Consider the following 13,832-nt stretch of genomic DNA (forward strand, 5'->3'; position numbering starts at 1 on the left):
TAGGCGTCTGCCCTGGGCCGCGGTCATGACCCTGGAGTCCCAGGGTGGAGCCCCCAGTCGGGCCCCTTGCTCTGGGGCAGTCGGCTTCTCCCTTTGCCCTTCATCCAGCTCTTGCTCTCTCCCTCTCTCTCTCTCTCAAATATATAAATAAAATATTTTTTTAAAAAAATAAAAAGAGAACACAAGGTGCTTTCCACAGGCTGGGGGGAGGAGTAATTGTATGATTACGGACTTTGAGGTTAAGATGATGGAAAGTTATGGAGATGGATGTAGTGATGACTGTACAACAGTGTGAATATTTGTAATTCCACTCAACTGTAAACTTAAAAAAAATGGTTAAGTGGTAGCTTTTACAACCTGGATATTTTGCTACTGTTTTTTAAATTTTAGCAAATTTATAGAGGTCAGAGTCCAGATTCCAAGCCACATCATGATTCCAAAGCATGTGTTCATTTGCACCACATCATACCACTTGCCACATCCCATCCCACAGCTCTGTACTTCTTCTCAAAATTTGCCTAGTGTGGCATTACCCACATTAGAACATTGTTGTTTATTTGTGATCAGATATTAATATAGGAATCTTAATGTCTCAGTTTTGACAGAGGTCCCCAGTACTCAGCTATCTGCTCTCCATATTTCCCAGCAAGGTGAAAGACCACCTAAGTAGGTCCCACCAAAGAGTGACAAGGAGCAAGGCAATCTCAGGAAAAAGCAATGGGAAATGTGAGTTCAAATGCAGAAGCTAAAAGGCAGTCATAGCCTGTATTGGAAGGTGAGCTGTGGAGAAGGAGGAGCAGCAGGGCATGTTGGAGAAGCCCACAAAAGCCCGAAGGGGAAGAAAATCACTCTAAACACTGCCATTGGCCAAGGAAGCCAACCAAGCCTGTATCTGACCCTTAATTATCTTGTCCTCCACTACAATTCAGTTGTAGATCTGGATTGACACTTTTTTTGTAACTAAAGGTGACCAAAACACTTTTTAATTATCTTCGGATCAAAAACACCAAACGATTTGCCTAGATTGCTCAACTAGTCCACATAGTATGTTTAAACAGGTAGAGTTCAAGGGCAGAGGAAAAATAAAGCTCTTCACTGATTGCCCACAAATCATTCAACAAAGGACTATTTGCTTGTGATCTGTCACGTACACACGCAACTCTAAACTGGTCAGGACTGCCAGACCTTACTTCTCTGGCTCATGGCTTAGCCCCAGGCCCAGAACATTACCTAGTCCAGGCACTCAGTAGAGACCTGGAGTCAACAAATGTTCTCTAACACAGAAACAACAAGAGGTAGTCAACATTGTTGTTACTGTTTTAAGTTCCTAAGTTTTGAGGTGGTCTGTATGCTGCAAGATATTAGAGTCCTGCACCCAAGCCACTTCCATCTACCAGACAGAGTCCATGGCCTTTTAATACCCCCATCAGGTTGTGTGTGATCTTGGAGGCGCTTTTCCCAGGGTGTCCTGCTCTAAACTGCCCTAACCTTAGGGTGCCTAGCAGGCTCAGTTGATAGAACATGGGACTCTTGATCTTGGGGTCATGATTTCAAGCCTCACATTGGGCCTAGAGCTTACTTTAAAAACAAATAACAACAACAACAACAAAAAAAAAAAAAACCCTGCCCTAACCTCAAGAAAACACAAAGGTGTGTGTGGGACACAGTGCTCTCTAAAGAAGACGAAGGAAGAGTAAACATGGAAACCTCAAAGAATTGGGATCCTGGGTGGCTCAGCAGTTGAGCAACTGCCTTCAGCCCAGGACATGATCCCGGAGTCCCGGGATCAAGTCCCACATTGGGCTCCCTGCATGGAGCCTGCTTCTCCCTCTGCCTGTGTCTCTGCCTCTCTCTCTCATTCTATCATGAATAAATAAACAAAATCCTTAAAAAAAAAAAGAAAGAAAAGAAAAAGAAAAAGAAAACCTCAAAGAAAAAGAGGGATCTGATTTCATCTCGAAGACACATGTATTTTTTGGATTGTTCACCAGATAGCTGGACAGCAGGGCACCAGACTGCAGACATATCAAAAGTGACATAAGCAGCAGTGGTCCCTAAGTAGGAGACATATAATGATCTCTTGTAGTATATACTATAAAAACATTATAACTTTTATTCATATTTATTTTTTGTCTCCTTTCAGTGTTTGCATGCTTTGTAATACACACATAATTTATAAACTAATGTATAATAATTGATAAACTAAAAGCATACAGAGATTCAAGTGTTTGCTCAAAAACTTTTTTACTGGGATCCCTGGGTGGCGCAGTGGTTTGGCGCCTGCCTTTGGCCCAGGGCGTGATCCTGGAGACCCGGGATCGAATCCCACATCGGCCTCCCGGTGCATGGAGCCTGCTTCTCACTCTGCCTGTGTCTCTGCCTCTCTCTCTGCCTCTCTCTCTCTCTCTGTGACTATCATAAATAAAAAAAAAATATCAACCTCTCCTTTAAAAAAAAAAAAAAAAACTTTTTTACTGTTAGGTAGGGTTACACAATCATAGATTGTCAGAGGCCAAAGAAAAACAAGACCTGGCCTGGGGCAACCTGGGCCCTCTCAGGCTGGGAGACCTAGGCCCACTACCAGCACATTACATTAACCATTCAACTGACAATACAGGTCCCTTCTGGGTCACTCTGCCACCACTTTATAGCTGCAGGTCTCCTTGTTGAGGATTGTCTGGCACTTGGTTTTTGTCATAATATAGGGGTGTAGCAGGGCTGTCACTGAGACAAGAACAAGGCCTATTCAAAGGGATAGGATGCCCATCCTCTCCAGGACTAGCTCTATGATGGAAGCAGCCCATCCTCCAACTCTCTAGGATGCCCCTCACCAACTTAAGGCCATTCTTTGGCAACACCAATGTGCCACCTTCAGGAACATGGACCTGAACACATGGAACCTGAACTATCAGCATGTAGGCCATCCCTGGCATCATTCCTAAATTCCATCCTGCCCTGCATGCACAGAAAGATAACAGTAGGTTCTGACAGGCCCAGAAGCAGATCTGGGCTCCTGTCGGGCCAGGCAACTTGTTCCAGCCTGATTCTTCTTGCTCTCCCTACTTGGGATGTGCCATCAGTACTGCTGCTTGAAGATAGGAAAGGAACTGTTGTTGTTCCATCCCTGGAGTGGAGGCTAGTTAGATAGGAGATGGCTTGGCCAACAGATAAAAAGACTCACTCCAGGTGGGGATCATGGAGCTCAGAAAGAATCTCTGTGTTACCAGATAGAGAACCAGTTCCGAACTCAGGTTCGACTGCTTGCTGCTCTAAAATCAACACTTAAGAAACAAGTGATGGTGGGAGGGGATCCCTGGGTGGCTCAGCGGTTTGGCGCCTGCCTTCGGCCCAGGGTGTGATCCCGGAGTCCCGGGATCGAGACCCACATCAAGCTCCCTGCATGGGGCCTGTTTCTCCCTCTGCCTGTGTCTCTGCCTCTCTCTCTCTCTCTCTATGTCTCTCATGAATAAATAAATAAAATCTTAAAAAAAAAAAGTGATGGTGGGAAAGGAAAGGTTGCTTTATTCAGGAAACTGGCAACCTGGGAAGATGGTGGACTGACGTCCCAAAGACCATCTTCCCCATTGAGATGACGCCAGAGGGAACCCTGGAAGAGGGTTGTATGGCATAGCTACAGTGATGTGGCACTGACCAGGGTGGGAGAGTGCCAAATCTGGGGGACATGGATGTCTTCATCTCTTTGGAGATGCACTCTTATGTCAGAAGAGAAACACTTTACTAGCCCTTAATCTGGTCCACTCCAGAGCCACACTGACATTTTATACAAAGACAGTGTCAAATTTCTAGAACCCCAAAATCAAGGTTCAACTCTAACATGTGGTGGCCCAACCAAGGCAATGCCTGGAAACCTGCTTCAGCCAGCCAGCCAGCCAGTCTCCCAATCCAATATCCTTCTTGTTCCATTAAGCACTTAGCATGGGGAACACTCAATAAATATATTTGGAATTTTCCAGACACTTAAAATCTGTAGCACTTGGGTGTTTAAGTGCTCATTCCTCTAAGTCACTGATAGTGTCTTAAGTCTCTCTGAGGCACTTGTTAAAACTCAGATTCCTTTGCCCCCGTAGATTCTGATTTAGTAGGTTCTGGGATAGGCCCCAGAAATTTGTATTTCATCAAAATTCCCAGCTGAGTCCGTGATCAGGCAAATTTGGGAAACACTATGTATGCCAATGCTTCTGTCATTAGAGCAGCTCCTGTTCTTGCAAACACTATATGGGCCAAGGCTGGCTTGAAGACATCAGATGGACTGTGGGGGAGGGGTGCACAGAGTGGCTCTTATGGACATAGTTGCTAAACAGGACAATTAGGGCCACAGTTTGGGTACTCTCTGTTTTATCACCCCAACCACTAGACTTTTGGCGTCCGCAGTAATCCAGCAGAATACACCTACACAACCTTTGTGCTAACTTGAGTTAAACTGAGCAGTGAAGCAACATGGAGTTTAGAGTGTAAAACACACTACAGATCATCCTCTGCACCTTCACATCCAATCCCTTTGCTATGCTCACAGCCACTCCTGTTCTCGCAAATGGCTACAAGCCAAGGATGAAGTGACACTGGCTAACTTATACAATACCTTCAAATGATTGGTTATTATTTCCTACACTGAGCAACTCATGTGGATGTAGGTATTTAGTAATAAAATATTTATCAAGTTCCAAAACCTACTTAAAGGAAATAAGCCTGGGGTGGAAGTAACCTAAATGTATGGAACATAATTCAGCCTTAAAAAGGAAGGAAATTCTGAGACATGCTACAACACGGATGATCCTTGAAGACATTATATTGAAATAAGTCAGTCACAAAAGGACAAATACTGTACAATAGCACCTATAGGATGTACCTAAGGTTGTCAAATTCATAGACACAGAGTAGAATGGGGGTTGCCAGGGATGGGGTGGAGAAAAGAACAGATAGTTGTTTAATGAGTGTGGAGTTTCAGTTTGGGAAGATGAAAAAGTTCTGGAGATGGTTACGCAGAAATGTGAATGTACTTTAATGCCACTGAATTTCACACCTAAAAATGGTTAAAATAATAAATTTTATGTTTTATATATTTTACAGTAAAAGCAAGCAAGCAAGCAAGCAAGCAATCTTTGAAAAACTAATTCCCCTTTGGGATGGAAATTTCAAAGAAGGGAGTAGCTATTCCTCAGAGAGCAGCCCAACAGAACTGAATCCCCGTTTGCCCTACTGGCTCGAGACTTCCTTGTCGCAACAGTTAATTCCATCTTGGTCACAAAAACGCTCCTCACCAATCTTGGTTTTCCACTTTGAGTTTAGCAAGTGTGTGACTCCATCAAGATCCTTGCCCTCTAAAATAATACATGTAGCATTGTGACAACGTCATTGGAGTCCCCAAGGCATGCAACATGGGCCAGCCATTGCCATCTGCACCTCTCTCAGAGAGGGACAATCTCATCAATATTAAGGGCGTCTAAGAAAAGTGCTTCTGAGTGCATGCACAGCTAAATTCCAATACTATCCAGTTCATCCCAACTGATCATATTTTCTTACAGCAAGCTTAAATCCTTCCAAATTTTATTTAAGAACAGATGTTTCAAGAAAAAATAAGGCCTTCCTCTTTAATCAGATAGCTGTTGTGAGCCTAAGGGTACCTGAGGCCAAGGTTTTTTTTTTTTTTTGTTTTGTTTTCTGTTGGATTATCTCCAGGTAAATGCTCCATTTCTCTTTTTTGGTTCTGAACCCCAAATGTACGTGTAAAACATCTCAAGTATTTTTAAATTTACACCTAGGTCCCACCTCAGAACAATGCAATCAGAATCTCTGAACACAGGGTCGAGCTTGCCATAGTTTTAGAAAACTCTGCAAGTGATTCAAATGTTCAACTAAGGTTGAGAGCCACTGCTTTAGATCCTTGGTGATCCAAGTGTGCTTGAAGAACTAGCAGCATCAGTACTACCTGAGGCCGTATTAGGCAGGGAGACTCTTACTCCCATTCCAGGCCCACAGAATCAGATCTGTATTTTTTTTTTTTACTTTTTTAAGATTTATTTATTTATTTATTCATGAGAGAGATAGAGAGAGGCAGAGACACAGGCAGTCCCACTACAGGGAGCCTGCTGTGGGACTCGATCCCATCACTCTGGGATCACGCCCTGAGCTGAAGGCAGACGCTTAACCGCTGAGCCACCCAGGCATCCCAGAACCTGTATTTTAATAAGATTCACAGAGGGTCTGCATGCACATTAAAGTTTGTGAAGTACTGCTTTGGAACAATTGATGGTTTTCAACCCTGGCTGTATGTAGGAGTTGTTCAAGAAACTTTTAAGTTGTGTAGTTCCTACGCTGGAGATTCTGATTTACCTGGTCTAGGATGGGACCTAAGCATTGCTAAGTTTCTTTTTTCTTTTTTTTCTAATAAATTATTTTTTATTGGTGTTCAATTTACCAACATACAGAATAACACCCAGTGCTCATCCCGTCAAGTGTCCCCCTCAGTGCCCGTCACCCATTCACCCCCACCCCCCACCCTCCTCCCCTTCCACCACCCCTAGTTCGTTTCCCAGAGTTAGGAGTCTTTATGTTCTGTCTCCCTTTCTGATATTTCTCACACATTTCTTCTCCCTTCCCTTATATTCCCTTTCACTATTATTCATATTCCCCAAATGAATGAGAACATACACTGTTTGTCCTTCTCCGATTGACTTACTTCACTCACATTGCTAAGTTTCAAAAACCCTCCACAACATTCTCAAATAGCTAGGGTTGAGAACTACTGCCTTATATAAATGGCATATTAAAGTTCCTCACTTTACTCCATTTCTATATTTGCCCTAGCCCTCCTTCTCATCTAGATTCAAAGGCCATCATCCACCAATAGGCTGCAATAATATAATACATTGAGAAGCCAGGACCTACCATTAGATAAATCACATGGAGTGTTCTTATTAGGTATAGCATTGAGCATTGCATAAAGACACAAAGGTGGTCAAAACCCTGAGGCTGCCCAGAACATTATGTAATGTAAAGCAGGATCCGGAAGGAGAACCAATGAATTCAGATGTAATTACTGAGTAAAAGTCCTATAGCAGGATCTCTGCTGGCTTCTGGTAGATAGTTTAAAGATGGAGCTTTGGGGTGTGTGGGTGGCTCAGTCAGTTAAGCATCTGCCTTCAGCTGGGGTCATGATCCCAGGGTCCTGGGATCGAGCCCCATGTTGGGCTCCCTGCTCAGTAAGGAGCCTGGTTCTCCCTCTCTTCCCCACTCCTGTTCCCTCTCACTATCTTTGTCTCTCTCTCTCAAATAAATAAATACAATATTTTAAAAAAATAAAATAAAGATGGGGCTTCTACCATCAGGTAATCTAGCAAAGTAGCAAGACATACACATAATACTTAGTAAATTGCAAAGAGTGGGCAGCCCTGGTGGCCCAGTGGTTTAGTGCCGCCTTCGGCCCAGGGTGTGATCCTGGAGACCTGGGATCCAGACCCGGGATCCAGACCCGGGATCAAGACTCATGTTGGGCTCCCCGCAGGGAGTCTGCTTCTCCCTCTACCTGTGTCTCTGCCCCTCTCTCTCTCTGTGTGTGTCTCTCATGAATGAATAAATAAAAACTTAAAAAAAAGTTGCAGAGAGAGCTAAATGTGAGTCCCAAGTCATAGAGCAATGAGTGTGCTATTTTATTACAAAGGAAGTTCAAGAAACCCTTGTGGATAGGTGATTTTTAGCTGCTTTGTCAGAGCATGTATAATTCAAAGGACAGAAATGAGGCAGTAAGGGACTTTCAGGAAGATAATAAAACACTGATAAAGATACAGACACACAAAAAAACACAACAGGAGACTTGATGAGGCAACTGGGTTAGTCCAAATTCTCAGACCACAAGGCTAAGAACCTTGTTTCCAGATGACTATGGCATCTTGAGTGCTACATGAATATATCAGTTCATCTAGGCTAATACTAGATCTGTAGGACAAAGAAAAGTATCAAGTTGGTTTTTTTTTTTTAAGGATTTTATTTATTTATTTTGAGAGAGAGAGAAAGAGAGCATGAGACTGGGGCGAGGGGCAGAGGGAGATGTGGACTCCCTGCTCAGCAGGGCTTCATCCTGGGACTCCCGGATCATGACCTGAGCTGAAGGCAGACGCTCAACAAAATGAGCCACCCAGGTGCCCCATTATCAAGTTGTTTTGTCAACGTTTTGAGATAAGCAAGCTAGATAAATACACTTTAACATAAAAATTTATAGGAACCTTTTAAAAAGGAAGATGGGGGATCCCTGGGTGGCGCAGCGGTTTGGCGCCTGCCTTTCGCCCAGGGCGCGATCCTGGAGATCCGGGATCCAGTCCCACGTTGCGCTCCCGGTGCATGGAGCCTGCTTCTCCCTCTGCCTGTGTCTCTGCCTCTCTCTCTCTCTGTGACTATCATAAATAAATTAAAAAAAATAAAATAAAAAGGAAGATGGGCTGAGGGTTCTTGTTCTGTAAGATGTCTAAAATTAATCACAAATGGATGCTTCTTGGAGTAGTGTGTTATTGATATAAGAATAAAAAGACATAGGTGACAAAAATAGAAAACCCAGAAAATATATATATAAATTTATATAAAATAAGCTTAGCCTTTGAAATCTGTAAAGAATGATCATTCAATAAATGGTATTAGAACAAGTGGTAGACTATTTGGGAAAAAACAAAACTATTTTCTTTAGTTCCCACAACGAAATAAATTCTAAAATGATTCAAAGGCTAAATTTTTACAATAATATCACAAGTTCATCATGGGAAATATAGATAAATATTTATCTTATTCTAAGCAGAAAGGAAAAATAAAAGAAAGTGGTTTGAATGTGCAAAAGCTGTGAGTCCATCAACAAAACTAAAAAACAGGGCAGCCCCGGTGGCGCAGCGGTTTGGCGCTGCCTGCAGCCCAGGGTGTGATCCTGGAGAACCTGGAGACCCTGGAGACCCTGGATCGAGTCCCACGTCAGGCTCTCTGTATGATGCTTGCTTCTCCCTCTGCCTGTGTCTCTGCCTCTCTCTCTCTGTCTCTATGAATAAATAAATAAAATCTTTAAAACTAAAACTAAAATAAATAAATAAATAAATAAATAAATAAATAAATAAATACTAAAAAACAATGACCAAATTTGGAAAACATTTTCGTTATATGCAGACTTACTTTCTAAATATCAGTGGGATAAAGAAAAACATCCTAGCGGAAAAATAGCAAAGGAAATAAAGGGGCATTTCACACACATGCATGAACCCAAATAGAAATGATAAGCAAACATATGAAAAGTTTCAACCTACTGATAACACAAGAAATGTAAATACAGGGCAGCCCGGGTGGCTCAGCGGTTTAGCGCCACCTTCAGTCCAGGCGTGATCCTGGAGACCAGGGGTTGAGTCCCATGTCCGGCTCCCTGCATGGAGCCTTCTTCCTCTGCCTGTGTCTCCCTCTGCCTCTCTCTCTGTCTCTCATGAATAAATAAATAAAATCTTAAAAAAAAAAGAAATGTAAATACATTGATAACATAGAACCATAACAGAATAGCAAGAATAATTATTTAATTTCTAATACCCAGAAGAAAATGGAGGCATATGTGGGAAGTGAGATGCACAGGATGGTTTATGTTAGAGCAATTTTTAAGGAAAGGGATGTGGTAAAACATCTCCATATTCTTCAACTGTTTACAATGTTTGACTTCATCTTCTCACCGTGAGGACTTGATTCTAAGAAGGGTGGCACAGAGGAGGAGACAGACACTCCTCAACAATGCTCATTGCAGTAAGAAAATGGGGGGAGGGGCCATAACAACAACCCAAATGCCCAATAACAGCGCTGATTGAGAACATGGTTATTCAGGGGAAAAAGAAAAACAAAACCAAAAATAAAACAAACAAAAAAACCTGGTAAACCAAGGAGGTAAGAGAAGATGAAATGCCATGAGCAAATGATCACTATATATCATTAAGTGAAGCACTGTGGGTTACATCACAATTACCTACTGTTGTGATAAACAGGAATCTTTACAGGCCTGTGCACCCGAAAGTCACACCAAACTTATACAAGAGATGGTAACCATCCATTTGGCACTACTCACAAAGACAACTCACCAGGAACACATTCAGTGTTTACAGAAGGTTGACTACCAACAAGAAACTATGTTTTTAGATGACTTACAAATTGTTCATAAATCAGGTCTCCACCCTAATTATACATTTACTTTTGCCATTTGCCCCCCTACATTTGCCCTAGATGCTAAAGAGCAGAGGAGAGGAGAATTCTGCTTTCCTGAGCCTTCATCCTATGCTGTGTAGATGGCTACGCACATGATTCACAGATGCCAATCACACAGCCAGATGGCTAAGCCTGATGTCAAGAAGGCATCAGAATAGCTCAGCTGGGGACGCCTGGGTGGCTCCGGTGTTAAGCATCTGCCTTTGGCTCAGGGGTGCTCCTGTGGTTCTGGGATTGAGTCCCTCATTGGGCTCCCTGCATAGAGCCTGCTTCTCCCTCTGCCTGTGTCTCTGCCTCTCTCTCTCCCTGTGTCTCTCATGAATAAATAAATAAAATCTAAAAAAAAAAAAAAAAAGAATAGCTCAGTGGGTCAGCTCAGCAGAGCCATGAGGGCACTGCTCTTAGAGTCTATTGTGAGAGAGGAAGAATGCCCCAAGCCCAGTGTCCAGGGCATGAGGGAGCAGCACTATGCAGCCCAGGTTTTCCCTTGACAAGTCACTTGGGCTGGAACAACTCAAACTTCCTAGAATTCTTCTTGAATCTTAAGTCTTTACTCTCTGCTGCATCAAGCAAGATTTCCTTCTCTTTGTTCAACAGTGATCTTCCAAAAACCCCTGCTTCCTCTCATGATGCCCCGGATGGCTTTTAGGGGGTAGCAACAAGCAGAGCCTCCTGGTATATTTGAGGGACTCACTATTTCTACGAGTTTGCTTAGGCTGCCATAACAAAATATCTCAGACCAGAGGGCTTAAACAACAGAAATTTATTTTCTCACAGTTCTGGATGCTACAAGTCTGAGATCCAGGTGTCGGCTGGATTAGTTCCTTCTGAGGCTCTCTCCTTGGTTTACAGATGGCCTTGGGCTCCCTGAGTCTTCACATGGTCTTTTCTCTATGCACATCTGTTTCCTAATCTCCTCCTCATAAGGACACCAGTCCTTACGAATCCAGGAGGAATCCAGTCCTCCTGGATTCCGGCTCATCCTCACTTTACCTCAACCACCTCTTTAAAGGCCCCATCTCCAGGGGCAACTGGGAGGCTCAGGCGGTTAAGCTTCTGCTTCTTGATTTCAGCTCAGGTCATGAACTCAGGGTTGTGAGATCAGGCTTCAGGCTTGGGACTTGTGTCTTGGGTCTTTGGGCTCCACACTCAGCAGGGAGTCTGCTTGAGGTTCTCTCTCTCCCCTCCTCTCTTTGCCCCTCCCCCCACTATATACACATGTGCTCTCTCTCTCAAATAAATAAATCTTTGAAAATAAATAAATAATGGCCCTATCTTCAATAGAGTCACATTCTGAGGTACTAGGGCTTAGGACTTCAATGTATGAATTTTCGGGGAACACAATTCAATCCCACAACACCATTTTGTCCCTAATTGCTCCCCCCACAGCTTGCTACAGTGCCTAGAACTCCACCCTGGGTTTTCCTCTACTCACAGGGGATTGCTCAGGCCTCTTAACCAATTGGCTCTCCAGGGGCTTCAGAGCTGACCCCAGTGATCCTTCCTAGTGCCATCCTCTACCAGCCCTAAAGTCAGTCTTGCTATCCCCCAACACTGCTTGGGGGACTCTCCTACTCCCTTGAAGTCCTGCCTCCCCACTCACCAGGGAAACCACAGACTCCTGCACACTTCTGCTTTCACCTGCATATGTTTAATCCACATCAACTCTAAGTTCCTGGAAATTAAGAGCATATTTCTCATGGTGTGTAGCCCCTCAGTTTCTTCTGAAACACCAAGTTTGAAGAATTTCTTAGGGTACGAGTCCCATTATACATAGGTAGCAGGTAGGACTTGCTGTGCTAGCATACTTGTCACAGGCATGTGACCTCAGTGCCACCATCAAACACACTGAGGACTCCCTTAAAGAGGATGCATGGGGGGATCCCTGGGTGGCGCAGCGGTTTGGCGCCTGCCTTTGGCCCAGGGCGCGATCCTGGAGACCCGGGATCGAATCCCATATCGGGCTCCTGGTGCATGGAGCCTGCCTCTCCCTCTGCCTGTGTCTCTGCCTCTCTCTCTCTCTCTCTCTCTCTCTCTGTGACTATCATAAATAAATAAATTTAAAAAAAATTTTTAAAAAAAGAGGATGCATGGGAACCGCTTACTAGGAGCGATGGTGGTGGAGGAAGCAGCTCCTAGCACAAGGGTTTATGGAGTTCAGCATGCAGTGCCAGTGGCATGAGCAGCTGTGACTCTGACCAGTGACAGTGAGGTCTTTCAGCAGCCATACGCAGTGGGGTTTGGAGTTTCTATCTGATAAACCAAGCCTACATCTCTGGCCTCCCACAAAGCCTGCAAGTTGACCGTTAGCTTTAATAAATACCTTTCCTGCTCACACAGACTGGAGGCGGTTCTGTTGTTTACAGCTGAGAACTCTCTGACCAAGACTGTGACCATAACTTCTCTCTGTTGATGTCTTTTCCAATGACTGGCACAGTGTCTGGCACAGAGCAGCCATGCAGGATAGAATCAGCTGGATTAATGCAGGTATTCCAGAGCAGGAGAAAGATCCTGATATTGTCATTCAGTGCCACAGTTAGAAAGAGCTCATTTGACACTTGTTGGGTGCTAGCAGGAAGGTGATTCTGCCTTCCCACCCCCTCACACCCCTGCCCCTCACCCTCAGGAGACTGAGTGATGGGGAAAGGACCTCGTGAGCAGCAGCGAGGGCTGCCTACAGGGAGCGGGGAGAAAGGAAACCAAAATGAGCAGCCCTCCCCAGATGTCTCACAGCCAGCTCTACTGAAACCTGCCAGATTGATTTTCAGTGTTTGCTCCTGCTTCAATTTTCATCTTTGTAGACTGAATGAGCCTTATTTTTCCCCTTATTTTATTTAAGATTTTATTTATTTATTCATGAGAGACAGAATGAGAGAGACAGAGAGAGGCAGAGACACAGGCAGAGGGAGAAGCAGGCTCCATGCAGGGAGCCTGACGTGGGACTCGATCCCAGGTCCCCAGCATCATATCCCGGGCTGCAGGCAGCACTAAACCGCTGCGCCACCAGGGCTGCCCTCCCCTTATTTTAAAATTTACTTTAGATGCACACATGCACACACGCATACACTCCATACATGTGATAGAAAAAAGGAAAGGTAGAGATAAGCAAAAGAAAAAGTTCTGTGGGATGCCTGGGTGGCTCAGCAGTTAAGTGTCTTCAGCTCAGGTCCTGATCCCAGGATCCGGGATGGAGATCCGCATCCGGCTCCTTGCGGGGAGCCTGCTTCTTCCTCTGCCTATGTCTCTGCCTCTCTCTCTCTCTCTCTCTCTCTCTGTCTCTCATGAATAAATAAAATAAAATCTTAAAAAAAAGTTCTGTGGTTGTACTGTGCAAAGACAGCTAATGTGAGCATCTTGAAAGATTTCCATGAAGAGCTTCCTAGGTATATTTTCATATAGGAGAGGCAAAAATCATATGTATGTTTCCCCAGGCTGAGACATCATATATAATGTTATACATAGACTAGAGCATATTGTTATAGAACCTGCTTTTCTCATTGAGCTATGCTATGGCTGTCTTTGCATATCAATAAATAGAAGTCTGATCACCATTTCAGTGGATACATTTTATTTCCATGGAATGGCTGAGCCCACATTTATTAGGT

At 43.9% G+C, this 13,832-nt stretch overlaps 1 protein-coding gene across 3 annotated transcripts in view; it reads right to left on the reverse strand.

Annotated features, from left to right (window-relative positions):
* The window catches only part of NCOA4 (nuclear receptor coactivator 4), a 66,294-nt gene that overhangs the window by 23,876 nt on the left and 28,586 nt on the right, over positions 1–13,832 (reverse strand). The gene's annotated exons all lie outside the window — the stretch shown is intronic.

This window comes from Nyctereutes procyonoides, unplaced genomic scaffold (assembly GCF_905146905.1).
Source record: "Nyctereutes procyonoides isolate TBG_1078 unplaced genomic scaffold, NYPRO_anot_genome, whole genome shotgun sequence".
Classification (NCBI taxonomy): domain Eukaryota; kingdom Metazoa; phylum Chordata; class Mammalia; order Carnivora; family Canidae; genus Nyctereutes; species Nyctereutes procyonoides.